General features: G+C 36.5%; 1 pseudogene; it reads right to left on the bottom strand.

Moving 5' to 3' along the window:
- Positions 1 to 3,514: 3,514 nt before the first annotated feature.
- On the bottom strand, positions 3,515 to 15,550 carry LOC132418944 (eukaryotic translation initiation factor 2A pseudogene; annotated as a pseudogene).
- Positions 15,551 to 16,210: the final 660 nt, after the last annotated feature.

Raw genomic sequence — 16,210 nt, 5'->3', positions numbered from 1 at the left:
GTGAGCCCCTCTAAGAAAACACGTCCCCTGAGGCCAGTCTAAACCACAAATCCACAAAGCCATAAGCTAAATAAAAGCTTATTTGTTGAGGTGGTTTTTAAATGCAACACATTTTGTAGTAGATAACTGCTGCACTTTAGAATATCTCAACGTCTCACCTTGAAGGAAATCTCATTTATGTTAAGAAGTTATTAGTGCTATTGAGGGGTGTGTGTATGTGTGTGATTAGTTGGTTGCAAACCTTAATAATTCACATTATGGGTTTTAATTTTTTTCCTTTGGTAGCTCAGCAGTCAATTTCTCTAGTAAAGAAGCTAATGTTGCTTCAAGATCTCAGATGTCAGATATGACTTGCAGAGGATATTATATATAAATGGTTGGATCCCAGTAAAATGTCCTAGATATTAGTACGATTTGTTTTTCCCACCAAATTCCAGATTTTTTTTTCTTTTTTTTTTTTGCGGTACGTGGGCCTCTCACTGTTGTGGCCTCTCCCGTTACGGAGCACAGGCTCCGGACGTGCAGGCTCAGTGGCCATGGCTCACGGACCCAGCCGCTCCGTGGTATGTGGGATCTTCCCGGACCGGGGCACGAACCCATGTCCCCTGAATCGGCAGGCGGACTCTCAACCACTGCGCCACCAGGGAAGCCCCAAATTCCAGATTTTTAAAATTAAGTTGCCTCTAATTTGTGCAATGAAATGTTATTTACCCTACAGAAGAGTTTTAATAATATGGCACTTCACACACGCATTTATCACGGTCAAGACATTTGCTTTGAAATGTGGAATCTATCCACCTGTTGCCTCTCAAGTTTTTGAAAAAAAAAAGACTCTAAGAATTAATTTCCACTTTTTATGTTCAATTCATATCCAACAAATGTTATCATATTCCTAAATATAATCTTTCTTTCATTTTAATATCAGTGGACTCAGCTAGTATCTTCCAGGTGTAAATCATCTTCAGCCCTTAGACAAGGCTCTTAATGCACAAGTTAAGAACAATGTCAAATATTAAATGGCAATCAATTAACTTCTAGTTAGATTTCTGCTTTTAGCATCTACTCTCTCTGAAATTTTTTAACTGAAAATGTGCCTATTTTTGTATTTTTCCTTTAGCATTTATTTTTAAAGCCTGCTAGTGACATTCCAAATGATATTTTTCTAACCAGATATTTTTATTATAGAAAGTGTGATACGAATTTTGAGACAACACGTGCCCTCTCTGAGCAGCCATTGACCATGCTAGAATCCTGAATGGTATTACATGATGGGGAAGAATTCCAAAAGTAACCCCAAGGAATGTATGACACTCATGAATAATCTTATTCTTGAGCTAATTTCATGATCTGAGCTTTGCTCAAAAATTGAAAATAAAGCTGCAGAATAAAACTATAATTTGCTTCAGTGGATTAAAATGTATGTCAATTTAAATTTTATTTTTTCTACTATATAGAGATATAATTCACTTGCAGTAAACTACACATACTTAAATTGTACAATTTGAAGAACTTTGACCCAGGTATGCATTGTGAAACTGTAGTCATAATCAAGGTACCAAACATTTTCATCTCAAAAGTTTTTTTCATGCTCCTGCCCCATCCTTCCCCCACCCCCCACCCTTGTCCCAGCAGCCGATGATCTGTTCTCTGTCAGGATGGATTAGTTGCATTTCCTAGAATCTCATACAAATGGAATTGTAGAGCAGCTATGAGATTTTGCCTTTCTTCCACTCAGAATAATTATTCTGAGATCCATCCAAGTTGCATGTATTAGGAGGTTGTTGCTTTTTATTGCTAAGTAGTTTTCAATGGAATAAGTATACCGTATTTTGTTTACCTATAATCTTATTTGGGATGTCTCCAGTGTTTGGCTATTACAGATAAAGCTGCTATGAACACTCAGGTGGAGGTCTTTTATGGACATATATTTCTTTCTCTCTTGGGTAAATACTTAGTAGTAGAAGGGCTGCTTCTTATGGTAAGTGTGCATTTAAAGTGTTTAAAAACATGTCAAACTGTTTCCAAAGCAGTTTTATCATTCTCACTCACAGTGTATGAGACACCCAGGGATTCTATATCCTCCTGTGAATCTTTTCAGCCACTCTATAGAACGTGTGCAGTAGTATCTGTTTTGTGTGTTTTTATCTTTTTTTGGAGAGGAGTGATATTTGTATATCTTATAGTGTGAAGGACCCATGTAATCTTTTACCCAGTTTATCGGGTCATCTTTTTCCTATTAATGAGTTATAAGAATTTTTTATATAATCTGAAGACTAGTCCTGTGTCTGATATATGTATTGCAAATATTTTCTCTCAGTTTGTGCATTCCCCTTTGATTTTCTTGTGTGATTTTCATAATTCTTTGGAAGAAAAATAGTTTTAGTTTTAATGAAGTCCCAAGTTATCAGTCGTTTTTCTTTTAAGATTCGTGTGTGTGTGTGTGTGTGTGTGTGTGTGTGTGTGCTTACCCAAGATCATAAGGTATTTAAATAAATTTGTTTTTACCTTTTGTACTAGATATTATAGTTTTAGGTTTTATATTATCACCTATGATCCATTTCAAGTGTTTTAGTGTATGGCATGAGTGAAGGGTCTATGTCTAATTTTCTGTTATCATTTGTTGAGATGACTTTGCACTTCTCATTGAATTATCTGGTATCTTTGTCATTTACCATGAATGTGTAGGTCAACCAGTAGTTCTAAACCAGTAGTTCTGAACTGGTGGGTGATTTTGCCTCTCAGGGAATATTTGACAATGTCTGGACATTTTAAGCTGCCACAACTCAGGGGTGCTCCCAGCATCTAGTGCATGGAGGCCAGGGGCGTGGCTGAACATTCTACAATGCACACAACAGCCCTCACAACAAACAGTTATCTGTCCCCAAATATGAATAGAGCCAAAGTCGACAAACTATTGTCTCAGCTTTCTCTTCAGTTCCTTAGATCTACTTTGTCACCAGTATCGTGCAGTCTTGTTGACTTGGGGTTTAGAATAAATCCTGAAATCGGCTGGGGTAAATCCTCTGAGTTTGTTCTGTTTTTAAAAAATCACTTTGGTTCTTCTAGCTTCTTTGTATTTCCATATAAATTTTAGTTACAACTTGTCAATTATTACAAAATTCATGCTGAATTTTATTTAATTGCACAGAATGTGTAGATATGTTCTAGAGGGAATGAACATCTAGAATATTGAGGTTTCACATCCAGGAACATGATATACTTTTGGCTCTCTTTAATTTCCCTCTGCAACTTTTTAAAAAATTAATTAATTAATTAAATAATTAATTAATTTTCCTATAGTTTTCAGTGTAGAGTTCTTGGACATTACTTGTTAGATTTATTTTTTAAGTATTTTAGGTTTCTTGCTCTATTTTTTAAAAAAAATCTTGAATGAATTGTTAAAGTTATAGATGAACATTAAGGATGGGCACATAGGTATTCCATAGATGTCAGTGTGTTTAACAGAAGAAATGTTTGCACTGGTTTCTGGTAACTTGCTCGCTTTCTGTGTATCTTAAATTCCCAATTCCATGTCTTTGGCTTGTGGAGAAAGGCTCTCTCTTGCTGCATTTTCTCCCGTTGATGTTTTTCTAGCTGTTTTCCAGGTACTGTTTGTTCTTTCAGCTGTTCAATTGCCTACATCTTCTTCTTTAGGTTTTGGGTCTGTTTGTCTGTCTCAGGGTCTCTGGAAGGTGACTGAGAGGCTGTCTTTCATGGTGGCTTTGCTAGGTGGGAGTGGAGTCAAATCTGGACTCTTGTCCCCTCTTGCTTTCTGCTGTCTCAGTCTCATGCGTCCTTTAATTATTAATGGCTGTTTTTGTTGGTGACTTTTCTTTTCCAGGTGGTGGTTTCTTATTCTGGGATGGTTCTTCCTGATGCAGCTCAGAATCGGTGACTGGTTCATTTCTTAAAACTTATAAGCTGTCGCAAGTTTATATTCTTCACTGGGACTTCACTTAGAACTGCTTGGTAAATTATTGTCTTTCCTGTAAATATTCCATCCAAAAATGGTTGCCAGGAAACCTGTCATATTTCTGCATTTGAAGGTATATCCTAATTGTGCAAGATACAGCTGGGTTAATGCCAAATCTCGTACCCAGTGTTAACACATCATCCAAGAGGACAGGTGATCGTTAAAATGTGCTCACCACCTGGGCACTAAGGAAAATATTTAGAATATTTAGAGGAGACGGGTTTAGAAATGAGTTTGTAGTTTGCAATATCGTACACTTCCTTCATCTCCTCAGATTGTCAAGTTCAGATGCTACTAACATGTGTCCACAAGGGCTGTCGCAGTCTGCCTTAGGACAACCAGTCCCAACTTAAATGCAGAATCACATTTGGCAGGCGTGACACGGTAAATAGTACAAATTCCAAACTGCATCATAAATGGAGCCGTTTTTGGGTAATTGCACTACATCAATTTCTCTACTTGCTGCAATGTAATGAAAATTTTTTCCCACAATAGGATGTTCTTGTCTTGTCAACATCTGTACCAGCTGTTACAACACAGCAGTGGTTTTCTATTCCTTAGCATTGTAATCTTATCAGCCTTAAGGAAACTTCTGTTGACTAAAGCTGCATTAGGTGCACACAAGTTGAGGTACTGATCTAATCTACAAAATGAAAATATGCCCTTACTCCCCAGGACATGGACAGCCACCTTGTATAGTTAAGGTCCATGTGATAACACAAAATAATTGTTTGCAAATTTAATTTATTTGCAATCACATTAAAATCGTTGTTGTCAAAGAAGGGAACTTCATTGTTAACATTTCTGGCGCAAACAGTTTCATCTTCTGACCAGGATGGATGCCAATTTTGCATTGTTTTTCTGAATGAAGACTTCAAACATGCTCTGGTCTTTACATGACAAAGTTGGAGCTCAGGTATCCCAGCTGTGCTCTAAGCTGGTTTTAAAATACAGAGAAAGTGTGTAGCATTGTGTTAGGGTCAAAGAAAATAACAAGAATAGAGAAGAATCTTTATTGTATGTTTTTCTGTCTTTTGGATGGCTCCTGACTCATGAGACGGTTTGACAGACAAATTTATTTTTATGTATTTTTTAATTAAATTTAAAAATTATTTTCATTTCGAAGTGACTGGAGACTCACATTCAGTTGTAAGAAATAATATGAAGAGAATCCGGGTATCTTTTACCCAGCTTTCTACAATGTAAATCTACCTGTAAATCTTTCTACAATGTAATCTACCTGTATTATCTACAGTGATAATCTACCTGTAAGCTATAGCAAAGTATCACCGTCAGGATGTTTACACTGATACAGTCAAGATACAGACCATCCCCATCACATGACTTCCTGCCTTCCTACAGCCCTCTGTTCTCTGCTTCTATAATTTAGTCATTTCAAGAATGTTGTGTAAGTAGAATCATATAGAATATAACTTAGGGGGATTGCCTTTTTTTTTTCATTCAGCATAATTCAGATAAGGATTCATCCAAGTTGTATCAATAGCTTGGTTTTTCATTGACTATACTCTATGGTATGGATGTGTCACAATTTCACCATTCATCCATTGAAAGACATTTGGCCTGCTTCCAATTTTTGGCTATTAAGCATAAAGTGTCTATAAATATTTGTGTGGATGATATTGTGTGAACATAAGTTTTCATTTCTTTGCCATCAGTGTCTAGGAGTACAATTACAAGTTTGTATGGTAGCCACATACTTAGTTTTTTAAGAAACTACCAAACTGTTTCCAGAGAGGTTGTACCATTTTACTTGTTATTTATCATGTTGCTGTAGGAATAGGAGAGGAGAAGGTTTCTGACAACTTAATGTCTAATGGGTTCCTTCAGGAAGTTGGGAGACCCAAAAGGAGACACGGGTTTGGTGAGATTAAAATCGCGGTTTTAGAAACAGACTTACAGACATAGAAAACAGACTTGTGGTTGCCAAGGGGGTGGGGGTGGGGGAGGGATGGAGTGGGAGTTTGGGATGAGCAGATGCAAACTATTATATATAGGATGGATAAACAACAAGGTCCTACTGTATAGCACAGGGAACTATAGTCAATATTCTTTGATAAACCATCATGGAAAAGAATATGAAAAAGAATATATATATATATATATATATATATATATATATATATATATCCGAGACACCCTGCTGTACAGAAGAAACTAATGCAACATTGTAAATCAACTATGCTTCAGTAAAATAGATTTAAAATTTTTTTCAAAATAAATTTAAAAAATGACAGTTTTGTTTTGAACGTCATGAGTTTGAGATGTCTGTGATGGAAACCCTAGTGGAGCTGGCCTGCCAGCGTTTGGACAAACACCCACTGCTCAGCAGTGAGACTGGCAGAAGATGCAGATTGGAGATGTGTGGCCTGGAAGCCAGGAGAGGACACCAGAGTTGAGTGATAAGAATAGAAGGATGTAGAAGAACCCTGAAAATTAGAAGTTCCAGGGGAGTAAGAAACTAAGAAAGAGTCCCTGATGTGAATTTCAGACAAACTGAGGAAATACAGCAGGTGCCCATGTCCAGGAAGCCAAAATAGACCCTGGTTTTAGGACACGCTATAGGTGGACCCCTTCGGTGCTTTCAGTTTCGATGGACTGGTGATGACAGAAGCCATGTTTAAAACTGAACGTGGCCAAGACAGTGTTGACTGGTCTTTGATCCAAGTGGAAATCCATTCTGGGGAGGCAAAAATGCCTGCTTCCAATGGAGCAGACTTCCTCCCTAAATGTCACATTGTCCTTGGTCAGAATGACTGGAGAGACAAGCTTAAGGGTTTTCCCCAGAGTAGGAGGGAATCAACAAAATCTCGTTGCTTGTAGATGAAGTCCTTATCTCTTAATCTTCATGATTTGATTCTTTAAAATTTTGTCAAAGCCATCACAGTGACTTAAAACTAGGGTAAATTTTCTTTCAAGGGGAATGTTAGGTTTAGCTATGTTGATGGAAATAATCAATAAACAATCTATAATAGGAATAGAAAAGAGTTTTATTCTTGCCAAACTGAGGACGTTAGCCCAGGAGACACAGATCCAAGAAGCACTTGAATCGTGTTCTCCAGACTACAAAATAGGCGAGGCTTATAAAGGCAAAAAACACAGAGTTACGTAAGTTGCTTGTCAAGAATTATAACTGGAGCCCGCAAGCAGTAAGGGTGCTTGTTAAGCAAGGATTGGTTGGGGTCTGAAATGGTTGCATAGTTACAAGGGGAGACCTTGAGACCATACGGTTGCAGCTGGCAGCTATTCACAGATACTGTTTTGAGAACGGCTGGTGGTGTCCTTCAGTCTGACACGGGTCAGAAAACTCATGTTCACAGGGATGCAGGAACGTGTCTGAAATTATGGCCACCCAGCTCCATTTTGAATGGCTGAACCACAGTTACTCCATTTTGATTTTAAAATGCATTCTTTTCCCTAATGGTTAAAGCAGATGTACGATGCACGTTTGACAGGCTGTAAGAGTCTGTTCTGGTTAGCATAAAATTCAAGTCAAATCGTGTGTAAGCCAGAATGACTTTCCCATACCTCAGTATGTGAAAAATTCTCCCATCAGGCATTAATAATGTTGAATGATCACATTAAATAATAAAGAAATGATAATTTAATGGTCAAAATCTAAGGAACTTATACCGGGCAACTGTTGAAATACATCAGTTAAAATTGCTCATAGATCACTTTATCAGGAATCTCTAAAAGCTGTAATAACAACATACATCAGCTCTTAATGTTTCAATAATTTTTAGATACTCCTTTTATTTACATAGACTTTTGTTTCTTTACTAAAATTATCTGTGAAATATTCAATAAAATAATGTTTATGATCAATATAATGGTATCCCCTTAATTCTGAAAGGATTCTATGGGTTTTTTATAGAATGTCTTATAAAATAAATGACAAGATAATTGTTTGATTAGCCCATGGATGGTAATGACAGGGAAAATGAGGTTGACATTAAAAAATACCATTAAAATATATTTGGCAGTAGGATCTAGAAAACAAATGAGTTAGAACAGCAAAAGAATAGTATCTAATTAACCCTAAAAACAAGAGGAAGACTGATGTTTTTCCCTAGACTATAAACTAAAAAAGCCACTTGCTTTTAAACCCGTCAGGAAGCACCTCCCTCCCCTACTTGACTGATAATAAGCCACAGTCTATCCCAAATTTTGGTACTTAAAGGCTTTTATAGCAAATGAGAGAATAGTAAAGCTAATGCCCCTTAACAGGAATTTCATTTGCACCAGTTTCATTCTGAGTATGACAAATCCATTCAATACACCCGATCTTTACACAAAAATGATTTAAAATGGATGATTACGTGGGTACAGTAATTGAACTTTCCCCCTTGGCTATGAGAAAATCATGTCTTTAGCATTAAGGACTCCTTAAAACAACTGAATTTCAATACGAAGAATGACCTCAGAGGTTGGAGGTTAATTTCTCACTTAATTTCTCCACTTTGTACTGCTCCTACCTGTCATTTGGAGTCTCTGTAATCCAGTTTCTTTCGTTTCTTCCCCTGATGTCTCTAACTGTATCACTTTCCCACTGGAAGATGGGCTTGTCCTTTCTGCCTTAAAGGACACGTTATTCCACTTCTAAGTAGGTTAACTTTGCCACATAAATTTTTTCAGTTAGCGTGTGCCATATGCACTTGATGCTAAAATATGTACTGGGGAGTTTGTCTTTACTTTTAAAAGTGTGGGGTTTCTGGCTTCACTCTTTGATCTTTATAAAGCCATATGGTTTTTCTGACCTTGGATAATGTAAAAGATATTTGGAAGTTGAGGATGTGCAAAGGCTGTTGAAAATCCATAGAGAAGTAACAGAACACTCTAACAGAGGACGTAACATCACCTTCACCACCTAAAGCATTTATATCTTTATTCTTTTGGATGTATCAGACAGGAGACTTGAATTGTTATCAACAAAATTGAATATCAAATTCATTGCTTATGAGACTAAAATATTTTTCCCACTGTTAGAATTTTCCCCTGGCAGATTATCCATGTGTATGTCAAACGTACAACCAAACCAGTACAATTTAGTGAGTCCAGCATCCTAAAATCTCCTTCCCTGACTAGGCAAATAGGATTCAGTTCAGTATGTTGAAATTTCTCTGTTTAATTAAAATGTTAGGGTACTTGATTTCAAGGAGGTTAAGAAACCCAATCCAAACTTTTATGAGTTTTTAGCTAATTTTAAATTCTATTTTACTTTAGTCATAGCTTCTGTCATGTTTAGTATAGGTAACTGCAAAATAAAATTTTAACATTGTGAGAAAGTAAGTAGCTTTACTCAAATGTCAAGTATGAAAAAAATCAGCTTGTGTAACTGTATAACTTGTCTATGTAATTTGACTGAAGGTGATGGAGGGCATCCAACTTAGAGTATTTTATGTTTTATTTTTTCTATTCTCTGGCCAGATAACAATTCTATCTTTTCTATCCAGTGAAATGAGATATTTACGTGACAAATTTTAGTATATTCCATGCATTTTATTCTATCCATGTTTATGCCCAATACCACCCCAACAGCGAGGCAGTCTGAAAATGAGCCATAATATATTCTTCTGAGTAAATTTACACAAATGTTATATGAATTTGAGAGTCATTTCACTAGTAGGAATATAAGAAGCTTCTTAATTTCCAAGACACACAATAAGCTTGTTAGATAGAGAAAGAAGTTATTACAAATGTGCTTTTCTCTTCATTTAAAATTGATTCTCAAAGCTGCAAAGGCAGGTAGAAGAGCCAAATCCCCATAATTAGTGTATTCATTGAGGGACATTTTTTTCAGAGCACAATAAAATATTTTAAGAATGTGATTCCATGAATTACAGGTCTCAGGTCAAAAATAGATGCCATGCACTTTTACATAAGCTTGTTATATAATCATTCATCAATAATGTATCCTTAATATTTCCTCTATACTTTTATGACTTTTCAGAACGAATACACAGTTGACATGAATTTTAAGGCTCACATGAGTATCATGAATGCCTGGCAGTGTTACAACACCACAAATTGTGTTATTTCCATCACACAATAACCAACATTTTTCATACTTTTGTAAATAAGGGAGCCAATGGGTTGCAGGCATTTTGTCATTAGAAGATAGCTATGATAGCTCTAAGAAATTGTTTTTAATATTATTGTGACATATTAGTTCTAAATAATTTAGAAGCAATTTGGATTTTAAGCATGTGGTCTAGGAGGGCTCAAAGGACAGTGCCCTTTAAAGAACTCAGTATAGTTAACTAACATCAGTAACCAAGAATTTTAGGAATACCTGCTCTAAGGTTCTGCATGTAGTTTTAAAGGAAACACCCATGAGAACATGCACATTGACACGGCTTTAAATCCACGGCCTCCAACTTTGGTTAGAATGAAAAATACTCTACTGTCATGTCCTTGGTTCTCAGTTGCAAAGGGGCTACTGGCCCATTTTAGCAGAGAATGGCTCAGCAGTAAACAACTGTCCATGGGCTAACGCACCTGTGAAAGCTGTTTCAGAAAGTGACAGCAGGAAGCTAAGTGGAAAGAACCAGAAACTCCAGAAATAATCAGGTCAGGTAGGCACAACAATTCCTGTTCCAGCTGTGCCCGCCCACAAGCTGGGAGGCTTATATATCCTGCAAGAGAGGCAGTCAAGAAGATGATAGAATATTCCATCACTGTGGAATCTGCTGGAAATTCAATCTGACTTTTATAATTTCTAAGTCTTATCTCGAAATCAAATTTTAAACTTGCCAACCCAACCACCAGAATCCTCTTATTGAAAAAAAAGTCTTATTATATATACCCTCAACCAACTGATTTATGATTCTGCCAATTCAGCAACAGAAATGTGTTCAGTTTTATCAGACTGCAAGATTCTTTGAAGCCCTGATTTCTGCATACTTTCTACGTCTCTAATTTCTTTATACTCAAAAGAATGTCCTTATCAATGGATTAAGTTAGGAGGTTACATCTTAATATTCCAGCTGCTCTGTACAATAAGGTTAATATATGACGTTCTTCACTTTTTTCTTTCCCCACTGGAAAAATAATGACTAACAATTTGCCTTGAACTTCAAATCTGTTTTTTTGGTCATATGAGGATATTTCTGGAACTTCTTTTGTTGTAAAAAATGAGAAAGTCAAGGGTGGAAGTTACAAATTTCTAGTAAGTCACTGGTTCCAACAGATGAGTTAGTTCTTCTCACAATTAATCCTCCAAACCAATATGACACAGTTGTTCATAGTCTGTGTTAGGTATGGTATGGAAAAAAAATGCTTTTAATCACCAGCCATAGATTCTGCTCTTCCAGTAACAGAATTGACAAGTAATTTTTATAAACACTTACTTAGGAAAATCTCTTTCTTGTATCACATATATAAAATATAAGATCTCACTATAATATACTAATATTCTAAGAAGTTGTTATGAAGACTAGCCAATACATTTTGTTGTCATTGAAATGACAGCAAAACAAACTTGGCACTCAGCATGTTAAAATGTCACTTTTTAAAAAATTCAATATCAGAATTAATTGGTGTTGAGCCTTGTCGGTTGCTCTTGAGTAAATTATTCCAAGATCTATGTACCTCTTTCCCACAGGCTTTCTATAAAAAGAAAGAAAGAAATGTAAAATATGTAGCATCTCTTTGTTAAGGGATTGTATAAGCTTCTGTTCTATGTTTCCATTAGAGAACAGTGAAAAATACAATCTCTTAGTGCCTCATTAAGTTAAGAGAGTTTTAGGTGGATGTCGTCTTTGCACTTTCCTCAGATTAACTGAAAGGGTTGTGAATGAAGAATTGTAAATAATCGGTGTGATTAGTAGGGTCTGCTGGCCCTTCGCCAGCACCCACCTCTCAAGAGCGGTCATCTGGTCTTCTCCATAAAACTGAACTGTGGGTTGTGGATAATTCCCTGTGACCACCTGCCTGATTGATGGGCAGACCAGTTTTGTGGTGGGGGCAGGGGACTCTCTCCCGAGCTGGGGAATCCCTAAAACTAAAAGTCCCTAAAACTGCTTTGTAAAGGCACCATTTATCAAGTCATTGAAGTGAGTCTCCATCTCTTGGTGCCCTGAAATGTCTGTCTCATAGAAACTCTCAGTCCATTGGTGAGGAAGATTCCTCATTTTGCCAAATCCTAAAAGAGTGGACCTATAAATTCATTTCAAGTTTTGTACTATTATTAGTTATGGCTTAAGTGATTTAACATTATTATAAAGAACGACTGATTGGCTAAGTAGATAGAGAATATTCTAAGGGCGATGTAGAGAGCATCTCCCAGGTAGCTCCACCTGACACACAAATATAGCTTTTATCATCATCTCCTCTCCTAAATTTTTTTGCTTTTATCACCTTAAGTAGCATTTACTCACTCTATAGATAACCAAACACCAAACATCATTATCATCTTTGAGCCTTAGATATTAAAAAGGCAAAAATATGGATACTGGGGATATTTAAAGAAGTATGGTTTGTTCAGAGAAAATTATTTGAAATATAAATTTCCTTCTAAAATCTATATTTATAAACATTTGTAATCATATTTTTAGCTAATTTCATCCAGGCGCAACTGTACTCACTCATTATTACCATTTGGCACTCTGAGAGTTGGTGGATTTATTGTATTTCTATCAATAATTACTATTCACGTGTGTATTCATTGTGAAATTCATTCTAATGGGATTCACTAGTTTATATAGGATGCTCTCAACTCTTCAGGCAAGAACTTAGCAGTCATTTCATTTCCTACTTTTAAAAATGAAATTCATATGAAGTTAATAATGCGTTTAGTACAGTATCTGAAAGAGATGAGAAATTTTGCGGTGCTTCGAAAAATAGGAAGTCACTTTTAAAGAATGGGTTAATGCGTGGTCAGAAATAAAATACTTATCCAGCTTTAAATTCTATTCAAAACCCACAAAGCCTGGAGCTTCAACATGAAATAATGGTTTTATTGCTTTGCTTAAATTATTTTTCCCTTTTCTCCAATATTTTTTTTTTTAATTCACTGATTTATAGAAAACAACTCCAGATCTGTAAGCCTGAGGAGGTAATTTTAGAATGAGCTGAAGAGAAAATTTGAATTACTCATTTTCTTTTTCACTTGTTTTCATTCTTTGGGAAACAAACGCAGTGCAGGGACATTCGGGATCATCTAGTCCTATTTGCTGTAGGGGTGAGAAAACCTGTGCCCAGAGAGACAAAGCCAATCACCCAAAATACACCAGATACTTAGCAAAGTCGAGTGGATAATCAGGTCTTCGAGTCTAGTGGACGGAGGGCCTGCATCCCAGCCAGGGGCCCCATCTTTTCCCAGATGTAATATAACTTATTCTTATGCTTCTTTAATTTGAAAACAAACAACCCTGCTGGGCTTTTCTCTCTATGTAAATGCAAATTTAAAAAGACACATTTCTCTGTTAATAAAAGACCTTCATTTGTCTTTAAAATCTCTGAGTTAGAAAATTTAACAAATAGGCAGAACTTGTGTTTGGCATGCTTGTGGCTCCCTGGCTGGGTTGTTGATCCCTTCCCAGTGATGCTTATTCTCACACTCTCTGCAATCTAAAGACAATCACTCAGAAGCACGACATAAGGTGTATCCCTCTCAAGGGCATGTGGGATTCTGAAGATGCAGTCTCTTGAAGGAATGCCTTATAGTGATGGAATGTCAGATAGTCATGTGTATAATTTTAGATGAAGAATCCGCCTGTAGCTTTTTCCATCAGGCCACATCTATTTACGCATGTGTTTATTTATATCCCATCTTACTTCCAAAGGGATGTGTGCCCATACAACACCCCACAGGAGGCCAGGTTTCTGCCCAAGTTTAGGCAAGCCTTCTGCAATATTTAGAGACTCTAAGTGCATCATTAATTCTGAGACATCTAGATATTTTTAGTCATTAAGTACTACCAAGAGCTGCAGGACAGTCCCTAAGGTATAAATACAGAGAAAAAGATGAATAAATTATGAAAATCACAAGCAAAAAAAAATAGAGTTTAAAAAAAACTACAAAGAAAACAAGAAAAGTGGCTAAGTATCCAAATAACCATATTTTTAAAAAAATGAAAAGTTTCGCTTATACTAAAATCAATTCAAAGCCATGTCTTCGAAGTCTAATAAGCTCCTTTATACTAATAAGTATCAACATTTTGTCTCTCTTAGCAAAATGTTAATGCAATGCAAATGGTATTTCTCAATCTTAAATAAATGTACTCCACTTGACTATAAATTAATAGAAATAGATCCAATTATAAGACTTTAAAATATTCCCCTTTTAAAAAAACAACTGCTAAATTATATAAATATTAAAATCTAGAAAGAAAACAGAATACATTATTGGGTCAATAACTTGCCATAAACATCTCAAATTAATTATTAACTTCCTACAATCAACTAATTTATTTTGATCTACTAAAACATAAAGGATTCCACGTAATTTATTGTTAATTACATCAATTTCATCTGTAATGCTGTATATTTTCCATTGAGTTTTCATTAGAGCTATTTATATGTGTACTGTTATAAACATAGTATGTATTAGGTTTCTCCTAGAACTGCAGTCATCGAGGAGAAAAGAGTAATCAGAAGTGAAGTAGAGTCATCGAGGAGAAAAGAGTAATCAGAAGTGAAGTAGAGTTAAGAATGGTGTCGTTCAACAGAGTGCTAGAAATGGCAATCGGAAATAGTTGTTTGGAAATTAGTTCACCTTCCCTCTGGCCAGTGTTTTCTCACAGAGAGTCATGGGCCCTAGTGTTCTCACGAATTGCCTGCAACAGGGCATCTCAAACTTTAATATGCGTAGCAAATGCCCTGAGTATCTTGCTAGAATGAAGTTTCTGAATCTATAGGCCTGGGATGGGACTCTTGAGTCTGGATTTTTAACACTATCTCAGATGATGCCAACCACTGATTTGCAATCACAACTTGTATAGCAGTGCTGCAGGGTGATAGGTCTCAAATGTGGTCCCCTGTCCACCTGCTACAGATCCATTAGATGGCTTATTTTGTTTTTTAAATGCAGAATTCTAGAGATGACCCCAGATCCAGTGACTCTAAGTTCCAAGTGTAGGGCAGAGTTTTCAGCAAGCCCTCCACATGGCAGTCTCTGCCCAGCAAAGTTTGAGGAATGCCGCTCTGTGGGAAATTCGCAGGTGTGTGCGTCTAACCCTAAATGTATGACATGAGAGTCAAGGGCAACTTTCTGCAAAGTAATTAGATGAGTACAAGGCTACTAAAAAGAGAACTGGTGCAAACAATTACTGCCCAGAAAAAGTGATTCCAGATCATTAATTTTCTGAGATATCTGTCATCTTGTCTCTGTGTGATACTCTTACTCCTAGACCAGGAGCCCTCAGACTTCAGCATCCATCAGAAACACCTGGGGGTCTCAGTAAAACCCACCCATTGATTACGTAGGTCTGGGTTGGGGTTCCAAAAATTTGTGTTTCTAAGTTCCCAACTGATGCTGATGCTGTTGGTCTGGGGACATACTTTGTCCTGCATGACAGCATGATCTTGACAGTTCACAAAACCTAGGATGTCCATGTCCTGTTGGATTTATTTACTCAATCCAAGTATCACTTGAAGACGAGTACACTTATTCAACACAAACTGCCCACAAGTTGAGACAGTCCATGCGGCTAAAGAAAGAATCATAAAATAGAATCTCTGCGTTCTGGGATTCTGCTGTCCAAGGAGACAGGTCAAACTAACGTATGACACCATTCTATGATACTTCAATGAAGCACACAGCAAAGTGTTAAAAATGAATGACCTATACCCACTCTAGGAGTTCCGAAAATTCAGTGTGGCCTGAATTAGCTTGAATTGTTTTAATTAACAATATGGTACTGAAGTGTTCCTGTTTGCAGTGATAGCAAATTGAAAGAACATTAGTTCAATCTTTGCTGACTTTTTGTCCCTTTCTACGGAGGCAATTATATCTCTTACAAATAATGATTGCTTTGTTCCTTTCTTTCCAATTCTTGCAATTTTAATTCATTTTATTTTATTTTCTATTTCCAATGTAATTAAAAAAAATGATGTAACATATCACATGGATCTAAAACAGGCCTGCTGTAGTGCATGACCTGAGTGTGCCCTTTCATATCCCATTCACAGGAGGTTTTAGGGAATGCTTCCCCCTAGGATCTCATGCACTTAGAATCTGATATGAAGGGCATTGAAATTATGCAATGCACAGCA

The sequence above is a fragment of the Delphinus delphis genome, chromosome 2 (genome assembly GCF_949987515.2).
Source record: "Delphinus delphis chromosome 2, mDelDel1.2, whole genome shotgun sequence".
NCBI lineage: Eukaryota > Metazoa > Chordata > Mammalia > Artiodactyla > Delphinidae > Delphinus > Delphinus delphis.
This window is presented reverse-complemented; position numbering and strand designations above follow the sequence as displayed.